Genomic DNA, 12,221 nt, shown 5'->3' with positions numbered 1-12,221 from the left:
CAACTTGACACAAGCTGGAGTTATCACAGAGAATGTAGCCTCCCTTGAGAAAAATGCATCCATAATATCCAGCTGTAAGGCATTTTCTCAATTAGTGATCATGCGGGGAGGTCCCATTGTGAGTGGTACCATCCCTGGGCTGGGAGTCTTGTGTTCTATAAGAAAGCTAGCTGAGAAAGCCAGGGGAAGCAAGCCAGTAAGTAACATCCCTCCATGGCCTCTGTATCAGCTCCTGCTTCCTGAGCTGCTTGAGTTCCAGTCCTTTGGTGATGAACAGCAACGTGGAAGTGTAAGCTGAATAAACCCTTTCTTTCCCAACTTGCTTCGTGGTGGTCATGATGTTTATGCAGGAATAGAAATCCTAAGACAGTCATTTATGGCATAAGCTTACCTAAAATATGTTTGGCATATATAAAACTAATATAACTGCTACTATAATCTAAGGCAGTAATTTTATTCTGTGTTTTTAAAATGATATACACTAAATAAACTTGTATACATTGAAATGTATAAACTTTTGGTCTGACTAATTTCATTATTTTATTTGCAATTTCTTTACAATAAAATTCTAAGTAAAAATAAAGTTATGCACAATAACAATAAAAACTTTTGAAATATGTTTGTATTTTTTTAATGCAAGAACTATGAAAATCACTTTAACAATCTTGCTTTTAGGTTAGGGGGCCAGAATTACTCAAACTTGATTATGTCTTTTAAGGCAATAATAGAGTTCTTTATAGCTATAAATTAACTCCCAGAAAATTACATCTTGCCAGTGAAAGGTTTTTTTTTTTTTCTTCTGATATTCTGAAAGGTCATGTTTTGAAAGTTTGGTCATATGTGTATTTTGCTAAAATTTTCAATATCCATAAGATTATTACTCACATACAGCCATCTCTTTATTAAAAACAGCTGAATCAAATTTATACTTTTGCAAAATGTTCTAAAGTATAAAAATAATCATCTACAGAGAGAGCAAATTTCTTTTTTTTTTAATTTTTTTATTGGATATTTTATTTACATTTCAGATGTTATCCCCTTACCCCATCCCCACCACCCAGGAACCCCCTATCCCATCCCCCTCCTCCTGCTTCTATGAGGATGTGCCCCCCCTATCCCATCCCCCTCCTCCTGCTTCTATGAGGATGTGCCCCCACTTCCCCCCCACTCCCACCTCTCCACCCTCGAATCCCCCCCCCCACTGGGCATCCAACCTTCATGGGACCAAGGATCTCCTTTCCCACCTATAATAAATGTAAATATACAGAGGTCAAAAACCATACCAATATGTTAGATATACACATGTCTTCTTCCTTTGGGAATTTTTTTCTGAATAATTTATTATTATTATTATTATTATTATTATTATTATTATTATTATTAATTAATTTATTTATTTTTACACTCCAGATTTTATTCCCCTCCTGGTCCACCCTCTGACTCTTCCACATCACACACCTCCTCCCAGCCTCCCTGTCTCCACAAGCATGTCCCCACCCCACCACCACCCCACAAGACTTCTAAACTCCCTGGGGCTTCCAGTCTCTTGAGAGTTAGGTGCATCTTCCCTGACTGAACCCAGACCTGTCTGTCCTCTGCTATATATGTGTTGAGAGCCTTATATCAGCTGGTGTATACTGTCTGGTTGGTGATCTGAGAGATTTCAAGGGTCCAGGTTAATTGAGACTGCTGGTCCTCCTACAGGGTTGCCCTCCTCCTCAGCTTCTTCCAGCTTTTCCCTAATTCAACTGCAGGGGTCACCAGCTTCTGTCCACTGTTCAGGTGCAAATATCTCCATCTGACTCTTTCAGCTGCTTGTTGGGTCTTTCAGAGGGCAATCATGATAGGTCCCTTTTTGTGAGTGCTCCATAGCCTCAGTAATAGTGTCAGGCATTAGGGAATCACTTTGAGGTGGATCCCACTTTGGGTCTGCCACAGGACATTCTTTTCCTCAGGCTTTTCTCCATTTCCATCGCTGCAGTTCCTTCAGGCAGAAACAATTATGGGTCAGAGTTTTAACTGTTGAATAGCAACCCCATCCCTCACTTGATACCCTGTCTTTCTGCTGGAGGTAGGCTTTACAAGTTCACTCTCCCCACTGTAGGCCATTTCATCTAGGGTCTCGCCCTTTGAGTTCTGAAAGTCTCTCACCTCCCAGGTTTCTGGTACATTTTGGAGTATTCCCCCAACCTCCTACCTCCCAAGGTTGCCTGTTTTCAATCTTTCTTATGGTCCTCAGGGCTTCAGTCATCCCCCCCCCATCCAATATCAGATCATGTTCTCCTTACCCCCATCCCCGTTCCCTCCCAGGTCCCTCCCTCTCTCCCACCTTGTGGATGCTTTCTTCTCCCTCCCAAGTGGGACTGAGGTGTACTCACTTGGGCCCTAAAGCTTGTTGATCTTTGTTCTGTGGAATATATCTTGGGTATTCTGTACTTTTTGGGGAGGGGACAAATACTCACTTATTAGTGAGTACAAACGATGTGTGTCCTTTTGGGTCTGAGTTATCTCACTCAGCATGATATTTTCTAGTTCCATCCATTTGCCTGCAAGACTCAGAATGTCCTCATTCTTAATAGCTGAATAGTATTCCATTGTGTAAATGAACCATATTTTCTGTATCCATTCTTCTGTCATGGGAAATCTGGGTTGTTTCCAGCCTCTGGCTATCACAAATAAGGCTGCTATGAACATAGTGGAACAGATGCCCTGTGGCATGGTGGGAAATCTTTTGAGTATATTGCCAAGCGTGGTATTTGTGGGCCTTCAGGTAGATCAATTTCCAATTTTCAGACAAACCTCTAGTTGGATTTCCAGAGTGATTATTCTAATTTGCAATCTCACAGCAATGGAGTGTTCCTCTTTCTCTATATCCTCACCAACATGTGCTGTCATCTGAGGTTTTGATCTTAGCCATACTGATTGGTGTAAGGTGGAATCTCAGGGTTGTTTTCATTTGCATTTCTCTGATCACTAAGGACTTTAAACATTTTGTTAGGTGCCCCTCAACCATTAGAGATTTCTCTGCTGAGAATTCTTGATTTAGTTCTATACCCTATTATTTGATTGGGGGTTTTTGTTGTTGTTGGTTTTTTTTTTTTTTTTTTTGGTGGTTAGCTTCTTGAGTGCTTTATATATTTTGAATATTAGCCGTCTATCAGATGTGAGGTTAGTGAAGATTGTTTTCCCAATATGTAGATTGCTGATTTGTCTTATTGACTATGTCTTTTGCCTTACAGAAGCTTTCCAGTTTCACGAGGCCTCATTTATCAATTCTTGATCTTATAGCATGAGCCATTGGATTTCTGTTTAGGAAATTTTGCCCGTTCCCAAGAGTTCAAGGCTCTTTCCCACTTTCTCTTCTATTAGATTCAGTATATCTAGTTTTATGTTGAGGTCCTTGCTCCACTTGGACTTGAGCTTTGTGCAAGGTGAAAAATATGGGTCTATTTTTATTTTTCTACATACAGACAGCCAGTTAGACCAGTACCATTTATTGAAGATGCTTTCTTTTTTCCATTGTATATTTTTTGGCTTCTTTGTCAAAGATCAGATGTGTGTAAGTGTGTGGTTTCATTTCTTGTTCTTCAATTCTACTCCATTGATCAACCTGTCTCTATACCTATACCATGCAGTTTTTATCACTATTGCTCTGTAGCAGAACTTGAGGTCAGGGATGGTAATTCCCCCAGCTCTTCTTTTATTGTTAAGAATTGTTTTTTATATTCTAGGTATTTTGCCTTTCCAGATGAATTTGAGAAATGTTCTTTTCATATACTTGGAGAATTGAGTGGGAATTTTGACGGGGATTGCATTGAATCTGTAGACTGTCTTTGGTAAAATGGCCATTTTTACTATGTTAATTCTGCCAATCCATGAGCATGGGAGAGCTCTCCATTTTCTGAGATATTCGATTTCTTTCTTTAGAGACTTGAAGTTATTGTCACACAGATCTTTCACTTGTTTGGTTAGACTTACCCCAAGATATTTCATATTAATTTTGGCTATTGTGAAGGGAGTTGTTTCCCTATTTTTTCTCACCTGTTTATCATGTGTATAAAGGAAAGCTACTGATTTATTAGACTTAATTTTATATTCAACCACTTTGCTGAAGTTGTTTATCAGCTGGAGAAGGTCTCTGGTAGAATTTTTGGGGTCTCTTACATATACTATCATATCATCTGCAAATAATCATACCTTTATTTCTTCTTTGCCAATTTGTATCCCCTTGATCTACTTTTGTTGTCTTATAGTTCTAGATAGCACTTTGAGTACTATATTAAATAGATATGGGAAGAGTGGTCTTCCCTGTCTTGTCCCTGATTTTAATGGGATTACTTCAAGTATCTATTCATTTAATTTGATATTGACTGTTGTTTTGCAGTAAAATTCATACCAATCTTGCTTATAAATATCAATGCAAAAATACTCAATAAAATTCTTACAAACAGACTTCAAGGACACATCAAACTATCATTCACCATGATCAGTAGGCTTCATCCCCAGGATGGTTTTCATATATTGGTTCAATATATGAAAATCCATTAATGTAATCCACTATATAGACAAAGTCAAAGAAAAAAATCATATGATCACCACTTAGATGCAGAAAAAGCATTTGACAAAAGACAACACCCCTTTAATGTTAAAGTACTGGAGAGATCAGGAATTTAAGGCCCATACCTTTGGGGATTTAAAAAAAAATACTGATTAAATTAGGCATTCTAGTTTATAATTACTTTTATATCTTACCTCACCTCAATTTTGGCATGTGTACCTTTCTCTAGCAGTTGTGAGCTCTTAAATTTAGAGACTATCAAAGCAAAAATAGAGTAAGTAACTGTGAAAAGAATTCACATTTGTAATAACTGCAACAAGCCTTACTACGAAAGAATACTAGAACTAAAAATTATTTATTGTAAAAATTCTGTTTTGAGTAAATGAGTAAGGGATTAGTGAAATTAATTTGCATCTTATCAGGCCAAAATGTAAAGTAAGTGATAAGCTACAGAGGCTCAAATCCTTCCTTTGTTTCGTGTCTATCATTAGAACCTATCCCATGATATCTGTTCCCAATTTCATGGTGATGAAATGACTTCTAATAATTACTACATATGCAATCATAGAAGCAATGGGGGATGAGATGGGGGAATTCTGGGGGTGGGAGAACCAGGAAAGGGAATAACATTTAAAATAAAGAAAACATCTAATAAAAAGGAAAAAAATCAACTACCACATATTGAATAATATATGTATGGTCTTTCACAATTTTTCTCTCAGTTTGGAGATCACATTCCCCTAATCCTTAGTTGTTTTTCTCTTAACCTTCATAATGTGTGTTTGTATAAAATATAATGAGAATGGCAGTGGTAAAACTGTGGATATAAACAATATACAAACCTTTTGGATTTCATCCTCTAATTGGTTGTTCCTGATTTTGTTTCCCAAATATGTATTAACAACGTATTAATGCATAATGAGCAAGAGTGTATTGACATAGGCATCAGATCAGGGTGATCAGGTTTTTTGTATCATTGAGAAATAAAGACTGTCATATACTCCATGAGTGCAGACAAACAGTGACTTAAGACAAAGACACTTAGGTAAAATGATTCTATATGATTTCTGAAATTGAGTAACAGCACAATCTTCAATTTTGACAAACTGATAGGACTTCAGTGAATTGTGTATGAAGTCTTGATATCCAAAGGTTATCATATTTGAGGCATCATAAGTCAAATCACAGGGAGAATCTACAGACATATAGTATTTTTTTACATACTGTTCTTAACTGATAGTCAAATCAGCCATCATTAGGCATACAAGTAAACAATCATACAAAACAGTTCTACCCTAAACATCAAGTCATGCTTAATCTTTGCATTTTCCTACATGAATATGAAGTCAATGGATATAAGAGTTAAGCTACATGCATTCTACTGAAACTTGTGACAAAGTATGTAGGTGTAACAAAATAGTTTTTAGACCAAAGACTCTGGAGTAGCTTGCAGCAGCAGGAACAGAGCAAACAGCAAAAACTTGATTATTATTATTCCCTACAATTTAAAATTCACAACACTTTTTATTCTTTGAATTCATCTAAAGAATTAGTAGATTCCCTTAACTAAATAAATATTGACTATTCATTATGAATCAATCAAAGCATAAGATAAAAGAATTACACAATGACCATATTTGGAATTTTATACCTAATATTAAATGGAAGTATTGTCTTTCTTATTATTTTTTACAAAAAAATAAATTTATGTAGAAATGTTTTCAAAATAGGACATTTATGTTGGAAATTTTTGATTATGTAAATAAGTAAGTCATTTGTAAGTACACTCAAATGGAAAATTCAAACAAAAACCAGTTCTAGGTGTCCTAAGATTAGAAAAGATTGTAATTAATTTATAAATTTGAATTCTAAAAAAAACAGATAGGATGCCAACAGGCCTTCTCCTGTCTCTGTTTTCCCAAACCAAACCCCTTAGTCTTCTTAGTACTGCAATAGAACATCACAGCTATTTTAGTTATATAAATAAAACTATCCTCTGCCCCAAAATAATGTTCATATATGAAGAATTTTCAGTACTGAATATGCCAAAACATCAGCAAACAAACAAAAAATAAGGAAGAAATAAAAATCTATTACTATAATCACTTCCAGAAAATAGAAAGAAAAGATAATAATTCCCAAATAATTGTCTAAGGTTATAATTACCCTCAGTTAAAATAGATGAATAGAAGAAAATTATAGTCAATGCTAGGATTTCTCACATCAATATGAAGGTTATCATCACTATATTCCAGAAAAGGTAGGTTTATCAAAAGACATCAACAACATTAGCAATTAGGACAGCTGCAAAATAAAACCAGTATATTATATCTGGGAACAAACTTTCTTTCTTCTTTTTTTTGTAGTTTCTCTTTTTTTAAAATTTATATATATATTTTTATTTCTTTAAAATATATTTCAGATTTTATCCCCTCACACCATTCCCCCCACCCACCCAGAAACCCCCTATCCCGTCCCCCCTCCTGCCTCCTCAAGGGTGTACCCCCACCTACCCCCTACCCCCTTCCCACCCTCGAATTCCTCCCTGCTCGGTGTTCAGCCTTCATGGGACCAAGGATCTCCTCTCCTACCCATGCCTGACAAGGCCATCCTCCCCTAAGTATACAGCTGAAGTCATGGGTGCCTCCCTTTGTGCTCCCAGGCTGGTGATTTAAACCCTGGGGGAGCTCTGGTTGGCTGGCACTGTTGCTCTCCTCTTGGGGCCACCAACCCTTTCAGCTCCTTCAGTCCTCTAACTTTTTCGTTGAGAACTCTTGATCAGATCAATGGGTAGATTTTTAAAAAGAGATTTCTGCCTTTATTAGAATGGCATTAGGCCATAAATATGCTAATTTTGGTTATCACATTATTGTTTTAATAAAAAACCACTTTACAGAATTACAATACTGGTCCAATAGTCTTGTCTTTCTTTTAAAGCAAGAAACAGAATGTAAGTAACCAGAAAGCAGGGCAGGCATCGGCTAATCCAGGAGACTAGCTTCTTAGATCAAAGCATTTGCAGAGAGAACCATTGGGCTGCGGAGGGGTGGAGCAGCTCAAGATAAATGGAACCCAGAGTGTGCACCAAGTCCCATGAGGCTGCTTGTTGAATTCATCTTTTCCTTGGTCACATTTTTTCCTTCCAATACTACAGTTTTTCTTTGACTTTTTTTTCCTCAAAGTATAAAAAATTATGAAATATAAACAAGCTTCAGCACTGCTCACTCAGCAGTTGCCAATCAGGCATTACAGAGCTCTCTACACACCCAAAGAGCCCAGCACACTGTTGACTCCAAACACTGGATTGTGATGACAAATGGTCCAATTTCTTCATAATCCTTTTTGGTGTGGTATACTTGGTAGAACTCAGGCGTGAAAGCCAGCATTGACCTTCCAAACCAGACTGCATACTACTGCATGTGGTGTATAATAACTTGTACATCAAAGGCTTGGCCTTCAACCTACCAATGCTTGCTTAGCTCCTCTCCTAACTTTAGCCTGGCATCTACAGTTCTCTTCAAATATCTTTGCAAACGACATCCAAACTCCCTGAACATGGTTGAACCACCAGAAGGGACAATGTTCTTATAAACAGGATGCTGGGTGTCAATGGGGCAATTCTGAATGACTTCATCTACAACTTCTGAGACATATTGTTTAAAATCTGGATTAGCAAACTCTGGATGGAAAAAGATCTCGGGTCCCAGGGATCTCTCATAGCCAACATCAATGGAGAACTCTTTCTTTGAGATGGCGTTGACTACGAAAAGTGTACTGTTTGATACACTTTGACCCATTGGTGTCATACTTGTTGAACTCTTTTAGTAAATCTGGGCAGATATAACTGTAGTGTTACTTCACTGCTTTTGCAGTTTCCAAGGACTGTTTAGGAGGGATTCCTACTTCTAGGTCTCTCAGCAGTTGCTGAATAAAATATGTTATATCTCTTCCTGCAATTGGAATGTGTTTGATACAGCTGCCAATAACATATCCTTCAGCCAGAGGAATGACATGAATGACTCTGTCTCTACTGCCTATTACTGTACCCATAAGCATCCGCTCTGCTATTTGTCTTGAGGTCCAGGATGTAGCTAAGGCAAGAACAGTCTGCATAGCAATGTACAAGTCTGGAACATTGAAGGACCCAACCATTATTTCAGCAGTATATTCCCTATTTTCTGGAGTATTCAGTGGAGGTTCAGTCAAAAAAAAGCAATTATCTTCAGATTCTTTCCTTAAGTATTTAAAAATCACTTGCTCCATAAATCTTTCCATTAAATCTTAGTCTTCAACTATACCATGGCAGATTGGCCACTTTGTTGCATATGTGGGCTTTTCTATTGCTTCATCACCAATGAAAAAGTCTAGGTCATCCACACTTTTCATCACCTTCCTCTGGGCTTGATCACCCACTTTTGAGGACTCTTTAAGGGCAATATATAATGGGTTGAAAAACTGTGGTTCTGTATTTCCAGCATATTCTAGTTTTGTATATTCTGTGCCACAGTCCACCACACAGGCCAGCAGCCATCCTGCCATCTTCCTTCTTGCCTGCTGCTGCTGCTCATTCCGTACTGCTAAGAGGCTGGGGGTAGAGGCATGAGGTAGCTGACCGTACACTGGTCTGGGTCACTCTTGGTCTGCCTTTCTTCGGGTAGCCCTGGAACAAACTTTCCAACATAAATGGAGAGAATGCAGAAGAGTTCAGAAGTCTGGATAATGGCATGGCAGTATGTTCCTAACTTACTAATTTTAGGTTACTTTAACTAAACAAGTTGTCAAGCAAAAATTAGACCAAAACTAAAGTAAGGAAAATGAAGCAATGAAGCACTCTTTTGTGATGATACTTTTCATAGAAAAATGCAATGCACATGTCTAACTTACTACTGATAGGGAGCTCAAGACAGGCTACAATATAGATACAACCAAAGTCCACTTTGGTGAACCAACGAATTTCACAGGTTACTTATGGGAATATGGGTAAGGGGTTACTTACAGGAACAGAAATGACTCAAAGTCAGCTGCATTACCAAAAACCCACTCCAATGTGGATAAAAGCTCAAGAAAGCTGGAGACCTGGAGCATACTGTGAAATCTGCACTCAGCTCAACAGGTTGGAGTGTGCCATTTCCAAGTGACTCATTTGGTCTGAACCTTCTCCAGGCACTTAGATTGGTCTCTGCTTTCTTCAGTTAGCTGGTCTGGTCTCAGAGTCTTCTTTTTATAACTCAGTTTGTGTAAGAGTGACCTTAAGCCTGCTTTACTGCTTCTATAGTCTTGTTGTAGAAGAAGCATAGGGTATCTTATCAGTTTCAAGGACTTACTGCCTCTGTTTTGAGTTGTTTAGCTTCTATCTTTAGGATCTTGGCTTGAAGCAAACTGTTATGTAACTTTTTAAATTCTTTAATCCTTTTTTACACTACACTCTTCATCCTCTTCCCAGTCTACACCCAGACCACTCCCTATCCTGTACCTGCCTCACCCTGTCTCCAAGAGGATATACCCCCACCTCACCAGACCTCCCTCTCCACTCCTAGGGTCTCAAGTCTCTCCAAGATTAGGTACATCTTCTCTCACTGAGGCCAGACCAGGCAGTCCTCTGTTGTATATATGTCAGGGGCCTCATATCAGCTGGTGTATACCTGGTTGGTGGCTCAGTGTCTGAGAAATCTCAGGGGTCTAAGTCAGTTGAGACTGCTGGTCTTCCCATGGGGTACCCTCCTCCTCAGCTTTTCTTCAGTTTATCCACAGGGGTTCTGGCTTCTGTCCATTGCTACATAACTTTTGACACTCACTTTTGGAACCAAAGGTAAGGTCATGTTATAGAACACCCAGAAATCAGGAGAAACATTGTTAGTAATAAACATTTAAAATTGGAAAATTTCTACCAATAACAAAATATATAAATTGTAATCAATGACAGTATTAGTGTTACTGAAATTTCCATATGCTTTCTTACTATATCCTCAAGTACCTGCCTTAATAAACCATTTTGTTTCAGAAAATGGAAGCATATTTACCTAAAATCCTGTACAAAAATATTGGTAGAAACTTTTTGTAATTTCTAAGACACAGAAATGGTTCAAAACTTCTTTAACTATACTTCGTATGGTGATGCAAACCCATAATTCTAACACTTAAGTAATAAACAGGATAATCAGAAATTTGAAGCTGTCATGGGCTGCAGATGTTGGCTCAAACAAAAAAGTACTTTATCAGTCAAATAGGAATGTAAGTCTTGGTAAATCCATACAATGGAAAATTATTCTATTAAAATAAAGAGAAAATACTAATATACACAAAATACTGATGAAATCTCAAATACATATTTTAAGCAAAGAAGAAAGTCTAAGAACACTGAGTCAGTATGAAAGTTAAAACTATGGAGTTTGAGAACAGATCAGTGGCTTTTGGATTTTCTAGATGTGATTGCATTTCCTGTATCTTTTCTGTGGTGCTAGTTACATCAATGTATAATTGTATTAAAACTCAGAAATCCTTTCCAAATAATGAAAGAATGCATAGCAATGCTTTTTAAAATGAATTAATTAATCCCAAATGTTTCTCCCCCTCACAGAGTTTGTCCCTCTATCCTCACTCCCCTTTGGCTGTGAGATGGTGCCCACCCCCTAGGCAACACTCTTCCCTGGAGCATTAAGTTTCTATAGGATTATGCTCATTCTCTCTCACTGTGGCCAGACAAAGGTAGTTATCTGCTACATATGTGCTGGGTGTCTCCAACCAGCCCATGGATGCTCTTTGGTTGATGGCTTAGTCTCTGAGAGCTCTCTATGGGCCAGCTCCAAACCCTGACACTATTATTGATACTATGTTGTGCTTGCAAATAGGAGTCTAGCATGGCTGTCCTCAGAGACCTTACCAGTAGCTGACTGAGACAGATGCAGATATCCACAGCCAAACATTGGACTAAGCTTGTGGACAATTATAGAAAAGTTAGGGGAAGGATTGAAGAAACAGAAGGGGATGGCAACCCCATAGGAAGGCCAACAGTGATGTCAACTAACACTGACAATTCTTAAAAGTCATTTTTTTCTCTTAGTAAGTTAAAAATAGCCTTTTTGCTTATGTAAACACTGTGAATGTTTAATGTAAGAGAGATAGTTCTGTTTTGGACTGGTCAGAAGTAATATATTATAAAAATAGTATATGAAATTGAAAACAAAATTTAGATAGATGAAATATAAGTCAAATTATCGAAGCCTAAAAATAGACAGCTGAGATGGTGAGCGCAAAAACATAATCAGAAAACTTTGACATTTGATATACAACTGATGTAGACAATCTGGCACAGAGGGGGAAGAGAATCTGGAAAATGAGTATTCTGAGATATGACATGAAGGGCATGTTTAATGGAAACCCTAGTCTTCATAACCCATAAGGAAACTGTATTGTTTTGATAAAGCAGAGGAAATGATTATTACAAACATTCTAGAAAAATATATTTTAGTAAAATATATAATATGGGTTGTAAATGAGGAAGAGTCATGAAAAGTTAATTGTTCTAGCTCTACTATGAAGAGAAAATCATTTATGCTATACTGATAAGACTTAAATATAGAAAATAATTGAAGTGCCAACAACTTTTAACTATGGACATAATTTAAAATACAGTAGTTTAGCATAGTTTTCAACTTTGAGAAAT

At 37.5% G+C, this 12,221-nt stretch overlaps 1 pseudogene; it reads right to left on the bottom strand.

Moving 5' to 3' along the window:
• Positions 1-1,893: 1,893 nt before the first annotated feature.
• On the bottom strand, positions 1,894-9,097 carry LOC117694905 (actin-related protein 3-like; annotated as a pseudogene).
• Positions 9,098-12,221: the final 3,124 nt, after the last annotated feature.

This window comes from Arvicanthis niloticus, chromosome X (genome assembly GCF_011762505.2).
Source record: "Arvicanthis niloticus isolate mArvNil1 chromosome X, mArvNil1.pat.X, whole genome shotgun sequence".
NCBI lineage: Eukaryota > Metazoa > Chordata > Mammalia > Rodentia > Muridae > Arvicanthis > Arvicanthis niloticus.
This window is presented reverse-complemented; position numbering and strand designations above follow the sequence as displayed.